This window comes from Peromyscus eremicus, chromosome 5, assembly GCF_949786415.1.
Source record: "Peromyscus eremicus chromosome 5, PerEre_H2_v1, whole genome shotgun sequence".
Lineage (NCBI taxonomy): Eukaryota > Metazoa > Chordata > Mammalia > Rodentia > Cricetidae > Peromyscus > Peromyscus eremicus.
Genome location: NC_081420.1, coordinates 9,829,580 through 9,843,116, shown reverse-complemented (window position 1 = coordinate 9,843,116; position 13,537 = coordinate 9,829,580). Strand labels below are relative to the sequence as shown.

General features: G+C 46.2%; 1 protein-coding gene across 1 annotated transcript in view; it reads left to right on the top strand.

The window, feature by feature from the left end:
• The first annotated feature begins 238 nt into the window (after window positions 1-238).
• Cplx2 (complexin 2) overlaps window positions 239-13,537 on the top strand; it is a 61,786-nt gene continuing 48,487 nt past the window's right edge. The window contains exon 1 of the mRNA XM_059262271.1: window positions 239-299. The gene's annotated coding sequence lies outside the window, so the exon portion shown is untranslated. The remainder of the gene's footprint in view (window positions 300-13,537) is intronic.

Here is a 13,537-nt window from a genome sequence, read left to right as displayed (position 1 = left end):
ATGGGCAACTGCCAGCAGATTAAGTGGAGAAGGAGCCAGGAGTTGGATCTGATGCCAGACACAGCCCCATCCCACCCAGCCCTTTGCTAGAACCGAGAGAGGCAGTGGTGGCCTTGGCTGGAGACAGCAGTGGCTGAGGACACTGGGGTCTCACGTTCACTTAGGAAGCCCAACTCCTGGCTACACTCTCTCAGCTCCAAATCCTCTCTCCCTCTCTAGGAAGTTAAGCACCTCTGACATGCCATCTACCCTGCTTGGTGCCTGAGGCTCCTGCATCCCAGCTCATCCAGGAAGCACAGGTAAGGGCGCTGCCCAAGGTCATAACCATGGGTGGCATTCGGGGAGCCTCTTGCCTGGGACAAAGATGAAAGGGGTCACTCTTCCATTTCCAAGTTGGCGTGAGATGGGTCGCCTGGGGACCGTGCGATGGTTTAGGCTGCATCTCTGAAGCATTATCTTATCCAGAGCTGTCTCTCAGGTGAGCCTTCTCATCCCTGCTTCCAGATGAGAAAACTGAAGCTCAGAGGCTAGCCCAGTGTACAGGACAGGGCTAGCCCAGTGTACAGGACAGGCAGGGGGCCAAGGCTGAATTCCCATCCACTCTCCTTGTCTGTCGTCCAGGAACCGATGCACACAGGGGGACTTGGTTAGTGTTTAACAAATGAGAGAATTGATGAATCACCTGTGATGAGATGACCTAGCTCTCCTGTCACCACCAACTCCTCGTCCTTTCTACTGAACCTTCCCATTCTCCTAGCCTGTCCCCGTATCTCAGTAGTGGTGTCCATTGCCCCCTTCTGCAAAGACAGAAGGACCGTGGAGGGAGCAATCAACTTCACCTCTCTTGCAGGTTAGCAGGCCGAGCCTAGTCACCCCACCCCCAGCATCCTTCCATCCACATCGTCTCTTCCCCACCATAGTGTGCATAGTTGTAAACTTGTTTCTTTAAATAAACAGTCTTGAGTTTCATAGCAAATAGTCTTTTAAGAGGAGGAACGTCTCCAGGCCACCTCATATTTAGCATACAGTGATCCACATATTTGCACAGAGAGAGAGTGTGTGGATACAGAGATCGCTTGAACGCTATAGATACCATGGCTCATCCAGATGGGAGCTATTTACGATGCTGAGTCATTCACAGACAACGCCACTGAGGAATCCCAGGCTGGGCTCTGAGCCCCAGCACCACAGACCTCATGGCTGTCTGCCTAAGTCACGGGGGTTGGGGGGAGGGAAAGGAGAAATCCCATCACAGAACATGGACAGAGGGGGCATTTTGGTTAGGAGAAATGGGAATTTTCTCATTAGTATATCCTGTTTCTAGTGTTCTCCACCCAGGGCATTCCACCTTCCCAGGTCATCAGAGCCAACACTTCACTGTATAGGAAAGAAAACTAAGACCCAAGAAGGTAAGGGTCCTGCCCAGTATTCCGCAGTCAGAGACAGAAGTGACGCCACCTCCAGCCTTCTGGCCACAGCGTGGAGGTCTTTCTGCCCCCTGGCCATCTTCTGCAGCTCCCTGAGGAGCTGTCCCTACAGCATGAAGACTTCTCAGTCCTGCCTTCCTTGGGTGCTCTCAGAAATGAGCAGAATCCTGCTTACTCAGGCTGCCCTGTGTTTGGATCAGGGCTCACACACACTGTGTGCTCAGTGCCTGTAGCCTGTGCTTAGTCAAACCTAACTCAGTAGCAATTCCTGGAGAACCCTAGTTCTCCGTTTGAAAAAGAGCCCATTATCTCCACCCGCCCTCCTGTCTCTAAGCCAGTTCTCTATCCAGACAAAAATAGGCTTCCTCCCACTTGCCACCCACTTCTGCCCAATTCTATAATGAATCAATTTTATTAATAGGCTTTGGGATAGAAACTTAACAAAGGCTTTTTGTGAAAGTCACCATTTATCTCCCCATATAGTTCACTTCTCAAAGAATTCTAATAAACTAGTCAGGTGGGATTTGGCCCTTCCATAAAATACCCATTAATCCCCTCTTTCCCTCCATGTAGAACGTGTTTCTTTAAGCATTGGTGACTACAGTCTAGTTGGTTGTTCTAACAGACAGCAGAGAGAGACGAGAAGAGCATGGCTCTGGTGTCAGGGCTGAGTTACATTCTAGCTGGCCACTTAAATGGCTCTAGACTTATATTGATTACGCAGAGACCTGGACAACTTAATTGTCACAGGGAATTAAATGAGCTAATGTCTGTATGTTACCAAGCACGTCTGTACTAAGTGTTTAGTGAAGACTTGTGAGTAAATAAACAACTGACTGAATGAGGAAGGAATGACTCCAGATCCTTACCCAACAGACCCTAAAGGGGGGGGCCAGCTAGGTCTGCCATGTGAGGCGCGCCGTTCAATACTCCAGGAGGGTTTAACTGTGACAGAGCACCTTCCAGCTATTTCAGGGAAGACAGACTATTTTGGCTCATGGTTGTAGAGATTTCAGTCCCCTGTGGTGGTGGGAGCTGTGCCATCTGCAGCAGCAGTGTGTGAGGTGACAGCTGTTCACATGGTGAAGACCGGGAGTTAGATGGGGACTGAGGGCACACACAGCATCTTCTGCCAGGCAGGCTCCACCTTCCGAAGGCTCTACAGCTGAGGACCACCATTCAAACCACTACAGCAAACCTTAGGAAGAAGGCCAGAGGCAGAGGGCTCCCTCTCCAGCCTTTCATACATGGGAAATGTTCTGCTCAGGGAAATTTTGAGACTGGAATCTTGATTCAAAGGGAAAAAATTCCTAGAGAATCAGGAGTGCATCGTGTTCACTACTGGATTCTCCTTCCCTGATGACAGTCTGGCAGATGAACAAGCAGGGGCACACAGTAAGTAACTGGCTGCTGTTGACTGACTTGGTTTGACATGAGCAGAGTTATCTAATTGACTTGACATAAAATGACTTGTGAAGTTTTGAACTTAGTAATGTACATGGATCCACTGAGGCAAACCTTTCCAGAACTTGGACTTAGGCTTAGCTGAGATTTGGCCTTATACCACAAAGGAGAGCCCCAAAGATGATGTTCTGAGGACGTTTCAGGGCATCTCAGAGAGGACCAGAGCCATATTGAAGACTAAGAGAAATGGGTAGTAGTAGTGTTGGTATGGTCCAAGGGTACAGTGAGGTAGAGTATCATGTAGAAATACTTAAAATTTATGGGAATTCTGTCCAGACCTGATGCCCCAACCTCTGGCATCACTGTGGAAGGCAGCCAGCATCCCTGGGGCACATTGGCTGGCACTGTCTCAGTCACTACCCAGAATGCAACCAGGGTCCTGAGGAAGAGAGGATCCTGAGGAACAAATGAGCTTTGGGTGAGCAGGGGACGCTCACAGCTGCACTCTGGGCGTGCCTGTGTCTGTCTCCGATACCAGTGAAAACCTGTAAAAGGAAAGATCTCCTAGTTTTCCCTGCCCGCTTTGTGCCCTCTAAAACACCTGGTACAGGCACATCAGTGGGTGATGGATGAACAATGAGGTCAGAGCAAGGCTTAAAAAGCCAGTGGAAGATCTCAAGATGGCAGGATGGAAAATTTCAAAATATCAAGGTGGCCAAAGTCTAAAAGCAGAGAGAGAGAGGCCCAACCAGGAAGGACAGGATAGGCCCACAACTCACCCCTCAGGAGTCTACAGAGAAAGTTGGACTAAATAGAACCAAGGAACAGTAACAGACTGGGTTTGAAACATGTCCCTATGAGTCACAGGCTTCTGAGAAAGGGTCTGACTTTGGTGGAAGGGAAGCCCCCCACGCACACAAAAGAAGACCTGGATTCCTAGCCCCATTTTAATTCATAAAATCTCTGCTTTTATTGTTTTATGTACTGGAATCCCATGTAATGTTTTATTTTTAAAGAGGTCTCTGGATTTAAAAATACATATATTTGAAAAGCACTAGAGTTGAAAAGGCTTAAGTCACACTGCTGAGACTTCACGAAGGACTGTTCCTGTCTGTAAAGCATCCTCCAGGAGTGTGAGCCCCATTAGCTGAGATGCTGCGGGATTTCCCAAAGGCTGGCACACACAAGATTGATGCCATGTAAGATGACTTTAGGTGGTATACAGATACACGTTTGTTATTTTAGCAGCTCACAATCAGTGCACGTTAGAAATATGGAAGCCATGTACCAAACTCCAATTTATGGAAACAATACAGCATTTTCTTTGAACATAAAATTGTGCATTTTTAAAAAGGCAAATCAGTGTAAAGAGAACCACCAAGTAAATGAATAGTACTTGTAGGGTGGAAGTCATGGAGGTGAAACATGAGTAAAACTGGAGGAGATTTGAAATAATCTACGTAAAACACCAATCATGGTGTCTGTTGCTTAGGAAGGACTCAAAACTTTGAGTTCTTATTTCTGTCTCTCCACTCTAATTTTCTTATGTATGTGGACCTAGTGCCACGCTCATTCACTAAGGCAGAGCAGGTGCCCAGTTCTAGTCTAAAGAAAGAACTGTATTTTTTAAAAAAAAAAAAAAGGCCAGTTATGGTGACACACACCAGTAGAACATAATAAAGAAGCAGGGACAAGAGGAGCATGAGTTTGAGGTCAGCCAAGGCTACATCTTTTGAGCCAGTGAGATGGTTCACGTAGGGGGTGGGGATGTATGCCTCCATACCTCACAACCTGAGTTTGATCTCCAAAACCTACATGGTAGAGAGAACCAGCCCCCAAAGGTTGTCCCTCTGACCTCTAAGAAGCACACAAACAAACCAATAAGTAAATAAGTAAATAAATAAATGCAATTCTTTAAAATGTGGATAGTGCCTGAAATGCAACACCAAAGTTGTCCTCTGGCACACATGTGCGTACATGCATGCACACACACACACACACACACACACACACACACACACACACAGGAAAAATAATGTTGGAATCTTGAATTGTGATCTTTTCCTGGGCTGTCAATATGCTGTACGCGCCTGTCTCCAGCACTGCCCGACAGCGGCAGGGAGCCCAGCTCCTAGTCAGCGCCCCAGTCACGAAGGGAAACACAACACTCCACCATGCACTGTAGTGCCAAGCTGGGGCATTCCATAAAGGTGTTTAAATGGGTTTCTATTTACAATATTTTCTCCTTTTTTTCTATTTTATTTGTATTTTAAATCTTTTCTTCATTTTATATACCAACCACAGTTCCCCCTCTGTCCCCTCCTTCCACTCCCCCACCTTCCCCAACCCTCCCATCCCTTACCCCCATCCACTCCTCAGAGAGGGTAAGGCTACTTACTATATTTTCAACTTATGATAAGTTTATCAGGATGTGACTCCATTGTAAATCAAGAAGGGTCTATACTGGGTTCTTGCTTATAATGGATCTCATGCCCCCTTTTTAAAAGCATCGCTGTTAAAGATGAGACAGTGAGACACTTCCTCTTGTGACACACAAACTGTAGAGCACTACAAGCAAAATGTGCAGGAGTCAAAAAGGTCAGGATAGCCCTTGACTAAGGAAGTGCTCATGGAGCAAGGACACTGTAGGGTCCCTTAGCTCAGAGCTCACACTAGCCCATACGCAGGATGCCTCTCACTACCACACCTCCAACCTTTAGGGGTCATCCGGAGGGAGTGACGCAGGCATCGGAGAAGGGGGAAGAATGCTAAGGAAGGGACTGAGGGTTTCTTGACTGAGACAAAGGCCTAAAGACCAGGACAGCAGCTTGGCCAAGAGTCAGTAAGACCTGGGCCGTGGCTAGAAGTTAGGTCTGGCACAGATCTCAGGCCTCTGGTATCTAGCAAGGCTGATCTTAAAAAGAATGATTGGGTGACTCCACCAGGAGGGAGCTGAGGGTCCAGATGAGGTAGCTTGGGCCAGCTTAGCATTCTGAAGAACCAGGTGTGAATCCAAACTGTTCACACCAGTCCTTGAAGGGTCATGTGTGAGTTCAGCTCTGTTGATAATAGCACCCAGTGTAAGGTCTGCTATCTCCATAAAGGGGGTTCCCAGGTGTCATCTGTTACCCAGGACTCAGAGGGGCTGGAAGAGGAGCTGAGATGGCTCCTCCTATGGGATGCATCAGTCACAGCGAGCTTGAGATTCACAGTCCCAGTGGACCTGGCTCTGTGTAATCTGGGCCAAGAGAAAGCATGGAAGCTAAAACACACAATATGCAGGACTGTAGCTGAGAAAGAGCTGAGACAAAAAGAAGGAAGGAGGCATTCCTGGAAGCCCAAACCAGTAGTGGTCCCTTCTGAAGAGCCAAGGGATCCCCAGCAATGTGATCCCCTCAGCCTAACTCTTGGGGACAGTCCTTGGGGCCTTCTTTCTCTCACTATGGCTGGACAAGGGTCACCATCTCAATCAGGCCAATGCATAAGCTCCTGACCACCCCCCAGGTTTCTAGAATCTTCTAGATTAGAGCTCTAGGGAAGATAAAGAGGCTAAACCAGTGGCCTTGGCCTCATGGTTGAGGTCTAAGATGCACAAGACTGAAGAAATCTCAATGGTGTGTCCTACCTTTTGACACTGCAATAATGGCATTGTCACATACAAAGTTGACACTTGAGAACCAGGAAATAAAGCTACACAAAGAAAAGGGGGTGGGGGGGGAGACTCATAATGTTTTAAGTACATTTGCAATTTTGTATTGAGTACAGGCCACAGGTAGTACACACCTGAAATCTACTGACTAAGGCGTTGTGAACCCTGCTGTCTGCAGGGCAGTCACAGGACAAGATGCTCCCCAGGGAGCTGTAGCCTGTCCATATGACAGTCACTGCCAGCTCAAAGCAATTATTTGTCACCACACAGGTCCTAGCATCATTTGTTTTGTTTTTAGTCATTTTGTAATATTTATTTTGAAGTGAAATGTCAAATCCAAACTCCTACAGGAAACTCATTCTTAAATATCCCCAATTAACAAAAGATATTAATATTGTTCTGACTGAACAATAAATGCCAGTTGGTTGATTCTGAATTCACTTCCGTTTCTCCACTCTAACTCAGCTGAAGTGTCACTTCCTGGAGAAAGCCTCCTGTGATCTTCTGCTCCCTCTGCCTTGTCACCCTTCTTTGGTGACCTTCTTCCACGCTCCCTCTTCCTCCTGTCACAGTACTGAACCTCTCTGTTCAAAACACTTAGTGGTTCTTGTCTGCCGTTCTTGGGCTGCAAGCCCTGAGGAGTCACTATGCTCGAAGCTAGGCACCGTGCTTCATGCACAGTACTGTGGCAGTGACAGGGGGTGGCTACCTGTGGAAGACGGCTAGATCACACTGTGGTAACCAAGAAAAGCCAAGGTCTGTGTGGCTTGATGTAGTAGTGGGCATTTCTCTTACATGACATCACCTGCAGAACATGGAGAGTTTTCCTTCCAAGCGGTGACTCTGGGGACAGACTGGCTTCATCACTGTGCAGCAGGGGAGGGAAGGCGTGGAGGACCCGCCTGTTCTTAAACACCTCAGCCTGGAAGTCATAGTCACTGATTCTCTTCTCAGCCATTGGCTATAAATAGTCTCAGTAACTGCCTCACTATTAGAGATGGAGAAATTATTGAAAGCATATATTCCCTAAGCCTGTGTCCCCTACAACAAGGATCATGGCCTGCAGCCAGTGTCCATGAACACTGGAGTCCAGAGGAGACCTCAGAGTCTCAGGCATCAGGACCCAAGGTACTCACAGAGCAATGGGCCCTTCACAGTGTGTGTGGAAGCATCTCTTCTTTTGCACAATCAGTTCCGGGTGCCCTGAGAAGTAGGAAGAGCAGGGAGAACATGCAGAGTTCATGACAGTGTGCACCGGAAGGCCCTCACTGATGTCATTTCCCTTCATTTTCCCCATTGAGTCTGGAGCAGTGAGTCTAGTGTCCCTCCAGTGACTCCCAGCTGCTGGCAGCCAGTTCTCATTCACATATCTCCAATGACAAGAATTTCATAACTTCCCACCCTCCCTCCAATATCCTGCTCTGTGTTGAACAACTCCCATACTGTTCATAATGAGAGGATCTGGTGTCCCTAGGGAATAATGCTTAAGGAAAGGAGTCTGCCTCGTCCCCTGACCAATCACTACTTTGGCGTCCAGAAGTTGTTCTCTTGAACTAAGTGTGGTGAGGATGGAGGTAGTGGGGTCAGGAGAAGGGCTGTGTGCCCATTTGTGCTTCACTAACAAAAGACAAAGAAAGAAAGAAATCCATCCTATGGAATACAGAGTATAAATATGTAAATTGGGGTCATTTATCCTAGAAAAATAGAACTCTCCAGAACAGCAGTTCTCAACCTATGGGTCAACAACCCCTTTGGGGGTTGAATGATCCTTTCACAGGGGTTACCTAAGACCATCAGAACATACAGATATTTACATTACAATTCATAACAGTAGCAAAATTACAGTTATGAAGTAGCGACAAAAATAATTTTATAGTTGGGGTCACCACAATATAAGGATCTGTATTAAATGGTTGCAGCGTTAGGAAGGTTGAGAACCAACCACTGCTCTAGAAGGTGCGTCACAAGACAACAAAGAAAGGTCCACCTACATCAAATGATGGGCTCCCTAGTAAGACAAATAAAAGCTTAAAAAGAAGGTTTCCTAAGTGGAGTCTAGTGGCACACACCCTTAATCCAACACTCAGGAGGCAGAAGCAGACAAATCTCTGTGAATTCAAGGCTGTCTTGGCCTACATAGCAAGTTTCAGGCTAACCAGGGCTATATAGTAAATCCCCATCTCAAAAAAGATTTTTTTAAGAATAATTTCCTTCAATTATCCCCCAGCATGCTGTTGGACCACCATGCCCAGGCTCTATGCTCAGCATGGGAACATAGAAATGGATCAGTCATTGGTCCTGATGTTGGGGAACTGGCAGGATAGGATAACAATATTAAACCACATGAGAACCGCAGAGATAAATGAGGATATGTGATGGGGCCATGGGAGCTTGGAGGGGGGCATATGGTCCACCAGGGAGAAGTGTTCAGGAAAAGTAGGCAAAAGCCAAGGTGACAAGCAGCCTGGTGTAAAGAAAACCTACCCACTGTCCCCTGCTGTTTAAGGTAGGGAGATGTGACAGGTGGATGGCCACAAAGCTGAGACCCCATCCCAAGCTAAGACAGAACCATAGATGGAGTTGCTATTTAATCCTTGTTTTTAGATTATTTCTTCAGAAAATTTTTCTTGACATATAACTGTGTTAGTTAGCTTTCTATTGCTGTGACAAAACACCAAAGAAAGTCAGCTCAGGAAGAGGGAAAGCTGCGGAGACGGCTCAGAGGTTAAAAGCACAATTCCTGCCCTTGCAGATGAGCCATGTTCAATTCCCAGCATCCACATGGGGGTCACAACTGCCTGTGACTCCAGTTACAGGGATCCCACGATGTAGATGTAGTTTTCCTGCCTGGTCCACAGTCAGGACAAATTTCTCTCACCTGCCAGTCCCACAGCCGCTCAGATCCGACCAAGTAAACACAGAGACTTATATTGGTTACAAACTGTATGGCCGTGGCAGGCTTCTTGCTAACTGTTCTTACAGCTTAAATTAATCCATTTCCTTTAATCTATACCTTGCCACATGGCTCGTGGCTTACCGGCACCTTCACAAGCTGTTTCTCATCGTGGTGGCTGGCAGTGTCCCTCTCACCCAGCTTCCTGTTCTCTCAGTTCTCCTCTGTTAGTCCCGCCTATACTTCCTGCCTGGCCACTGGCCAATCAGTGATTTATTTATTGACCAATCAGCAACACATTTGACATACAGACCATCCCACAGCACTTCCCCTTTTCTTTTCTTAAAAAGGAAGGTTTTAACCTTTACACATCTCCAAAGTCAGCTTGGTATATTTGGGAATTTGGGCGTAGCTTCTCTTACTACTTCCTGCTGGAGGGGGGCGCTGTATCTTATGGGGACACAAAGAATATTTTAGGATTATGGAGTAGTCCATGAGGGTGTATCGCCTGAGCCAGTTGCCTTGAAACAGTTGTGGATGTTGGATCATCTAGGCCATGTTGTCATTGGAGACCTTTCAGGGGGTCTTGGCTGGTCAAACCTGATGTATCTTAATCTTGAACAAATCCATAGTCTCTGGCTTTCTGTGGGAACAAAAGCAGAGACTCTTTTCCAAAGCAACATATTCTTATATCCAAATTTTGAAGTCAAGTTACCTTTAAAATATACATTTTGGCATAATTCAATAGCTTTTACAATCAAATGTTTTTCTGCAGTTAAAAACCCCAAAGACAACACAATCCAGATTCTCTGTGTAATATCCATTTTTACATGGCTTATTTTTTATACTACCTTTACTGTCTCTATAAAGACTTTATTTTTTAAAAACTATTTATTTCTTTATATAACTGTATATATTCCTTTTTCTTTCTCTTTCAAGCCTACGTACATTTTTACACACATTGTAAACTATTACATCTGAATCTGTCTTATTGTGAATCTATTATTGCTTTAAACTGCAGCAGCTGTGGCTGCTGGCTCCACCCACCTCAGCTTCCCAACATGGCGGTGGTTCATTTTCCACCAGCTCTGGGAGCTATCGTGGGTCTATGCTTTTATCCAAGCAGCGTGTAGCCCAGAAACATCTTTTTTTGTTTTGTGCTAGCAAAGCTAAATCCACCATGCAGCTTAATGTGCCACTTGCAGAGGCCTCATTCCCGCCATACTGCAGGTCAAGCGCACACCAGGAACCCACAAGTAGCTCAAATCGGCAGCTGCCGCTCATTTGAGAGAGACAATTAGGAACTGTTTTTAGCTCCGTTTTAGAATCTTTTTTCAGGTTTTAGGTGGAAACTCTTGCCACCACGTTGGACGCCATTTGTAGATGTAGTTTTCCTGCCTGGTCCACAGTCAGGACAAATCTCTCTCACCTGCCAGTCCCACAGCCGCTCAAACCCGATCAAGTAAACACAGAGACTTATACTGGTTACAAACTGCATGGCCGTGGCAGGCTTCTTGTTAACTGTTCTTACAGCTTAAATTAATCCATTTCTATTAATCTATACCTTGCCACATGGCTTATGGCTTACCGGCATCTTCACATGCGGCTTGTCATGGTGGCGGCTAGCAGTGTCTCCCTCACCCAGCTTCCTGTTCTCTCAATTCTCCTCTCTGTTAGTCCTGCCTATACTTCCTGCCTGGCCACTGGCCAATCAGTGATTTATTTATTGACCAATCAGCAACACATTTGACATACAGACCATCCCACAGCACTTCCCCTTTTCTTTCTAGCTCAGTCGGTAGAGCATGAGACTCTTAATCTCAGGGTCGTGGGTTCGTGCCCCACGTTGGGTGCCATTTGTAGATGTAGTTTTCCTGCCTGGTCCACAGTCAGGACAAATCTCTCTCACCTGCCAGTCCCACAGCCACTCAAACCCGATCAAGTAAACACAGAAACTTATATTGGTTACAAACTGTATGGCCGTGGCAGGCTTCTTGCTAACTGTTCTTACAGCTTAAATTAATCCATTTCCTTTAATCTATACCTTGCCACATGGCTCGTGGCTTACCGGCACCTTCACAAGCTGTTTCTCATCGTGGTGGCTGGCAGTGTCCCTCTCACCCAGCTTCCTGTTCTCTCAGTTCTCCTCTGTTAGTCCCACCTATACTTCCTGCCTGGCCACTGGCCAATCAGTGATTTATTTATTGACCAATCAGCAACACATTTGACATACAGACCATCCCACAGCACCACGACCTCCTACAACCTCCGTGGGTACTGCACATATGTGCAGACAAAACACTCATACACATGAAATAAGAATAATTCTTTTTCAAAAAATAGGAAAGATTTACTTTGAATCAAGGTTTCATTCCATAGGTGGTTGGCTCTGTTGCTTTTAGAGTGTGGCACAGAAGAAATGCCACAGCAGAAGGGTGGCAGAGAAAAGGCTGCTCACCACAGGGCAGCCAGGAAGCTGGGAAAGGGTGGAATGGATAGGTTCTTCCAGGACACACGTAGGGAGATGACATCCTCCAGCTCTGAACTCATCAGTGAGTTACCCCACTGGTGTGGTCAGTGTTCTCACTAGCCCATTACCTCTTAAGACCCCATTTACAAGCCCTGCTTCATTGGGAACCAAACCTTCTAAAGAAATTTTCCCAGGGGCCTGCCCTGAGAAGATTTCTCCCAGAGTCCTAGGGAAGACACTAAGACCAGAGATGGGGTAATCTGAGGGAAAGAATCTATGTACACCAGTTTCTTATGTCTGTTTACTTTATTTCTCTAAGACAAACTTCTGTCTACACAGCTTCAGTTCCGTTCTTACACTCAGTTCCTCTCTGTCCCTTCTTTTTCTATCCTCTCATGGCCCTAGTAATAACCAAGCTCTTATGCTCTTGATCTCATCTTCATCCTCTGTTCCATCTTTCCTTCCTCTCCTCCTCTCATGACCTGATTCAAATGTGCCTACAACCTGCAAAAACTTTTCCTTGCTCCTTACTCCTTGGCCTGAGTCACTCTCTATCAAAATTCTGTCTTCTTCCTCTCTCCTCTGGCCATGCGACTCTGACTGGACCAGGAATTCTGCCCCAGCCTTCACCTGCATCTGGATGTGCAAAAAACCCTTTGTTCTGAGTCAATAGCTCTGGCATGCCATTTGGCCTGTCTGGGGAAGGAAAGTCTGAGCTTCATTTGCACAAGAAACAAAGCTATGCATCTACAGTCCACCTGTCTCCTAGGCTCTTTAGGGGTGTTACCTAGTACAGATCAGCAGTAGGTCTGAGAAGCTTATACTGCTTGCCATGTGGCATAGTAGTAGATGAGTGCACAAGAAATTCATAGCAAGAAACGGCTGAATATTAAAAGCTGAATAACACCAAATATTCCCTGATATATTGATTACCGCTAGAAAGATTCCTTGACCTTTCTAGGTGTAGCTTTATTATTTACAGCTGAATCTCTATAATGTATTCTTGTGGCTTACAGCAGTCTTCAACACAGGAAGCTATTTCAACCGTGCATTCACAAAGGTTTTCATATTGTTCCACAAGAGACAGTGCCTACATTACCCACCCCAAACCAGGAATGGAAGTTGACAGCATTGCAGACAGCCCCATTTTCTCTTCTTCATGGTTCTCACCTCCCCACCAAAGGAACTGCCACCTCAACTTTTAACCTCATAAGAGCACTTGGTTTGGTTTTGAACTTCATATAAATGAAGTCGCATCAAGATTAAACTCTTAAGTCTCTGCCTACATTCCCTCACTGTTATAGCTAAGATTCTTTAGTGCTTTTGTACTTGGTTATAATTCTTTCTCATCGCTAGATTATATTCCACTGCCTGCTTTCATGAACTGTCTCTTCAAGCCCCTGGAGGGATTCGGACAAGACACGCATTTTGTTTTGGGTGGAGTGACTTAGGTTGTGCAAAGGGCCTCAGGTCTATGGCTAATCCATGTAGCATCACTTAGGTTCTTAGTAGGCTTCACTCACTTCCTCTGCCTCCTTGAATCCTTGCTGTGCCTTAAGGTTTCCAAATTGTTATCAGCATCTCACAGATAGGGGAGATTTGCCCATTGTCCCACAGTTGGAGATAGGAATGAAGCCTATGAGTTGGGGCCCTGTATCCATTTTCATACCAATCTCAGATAGGAACAGGCAGCC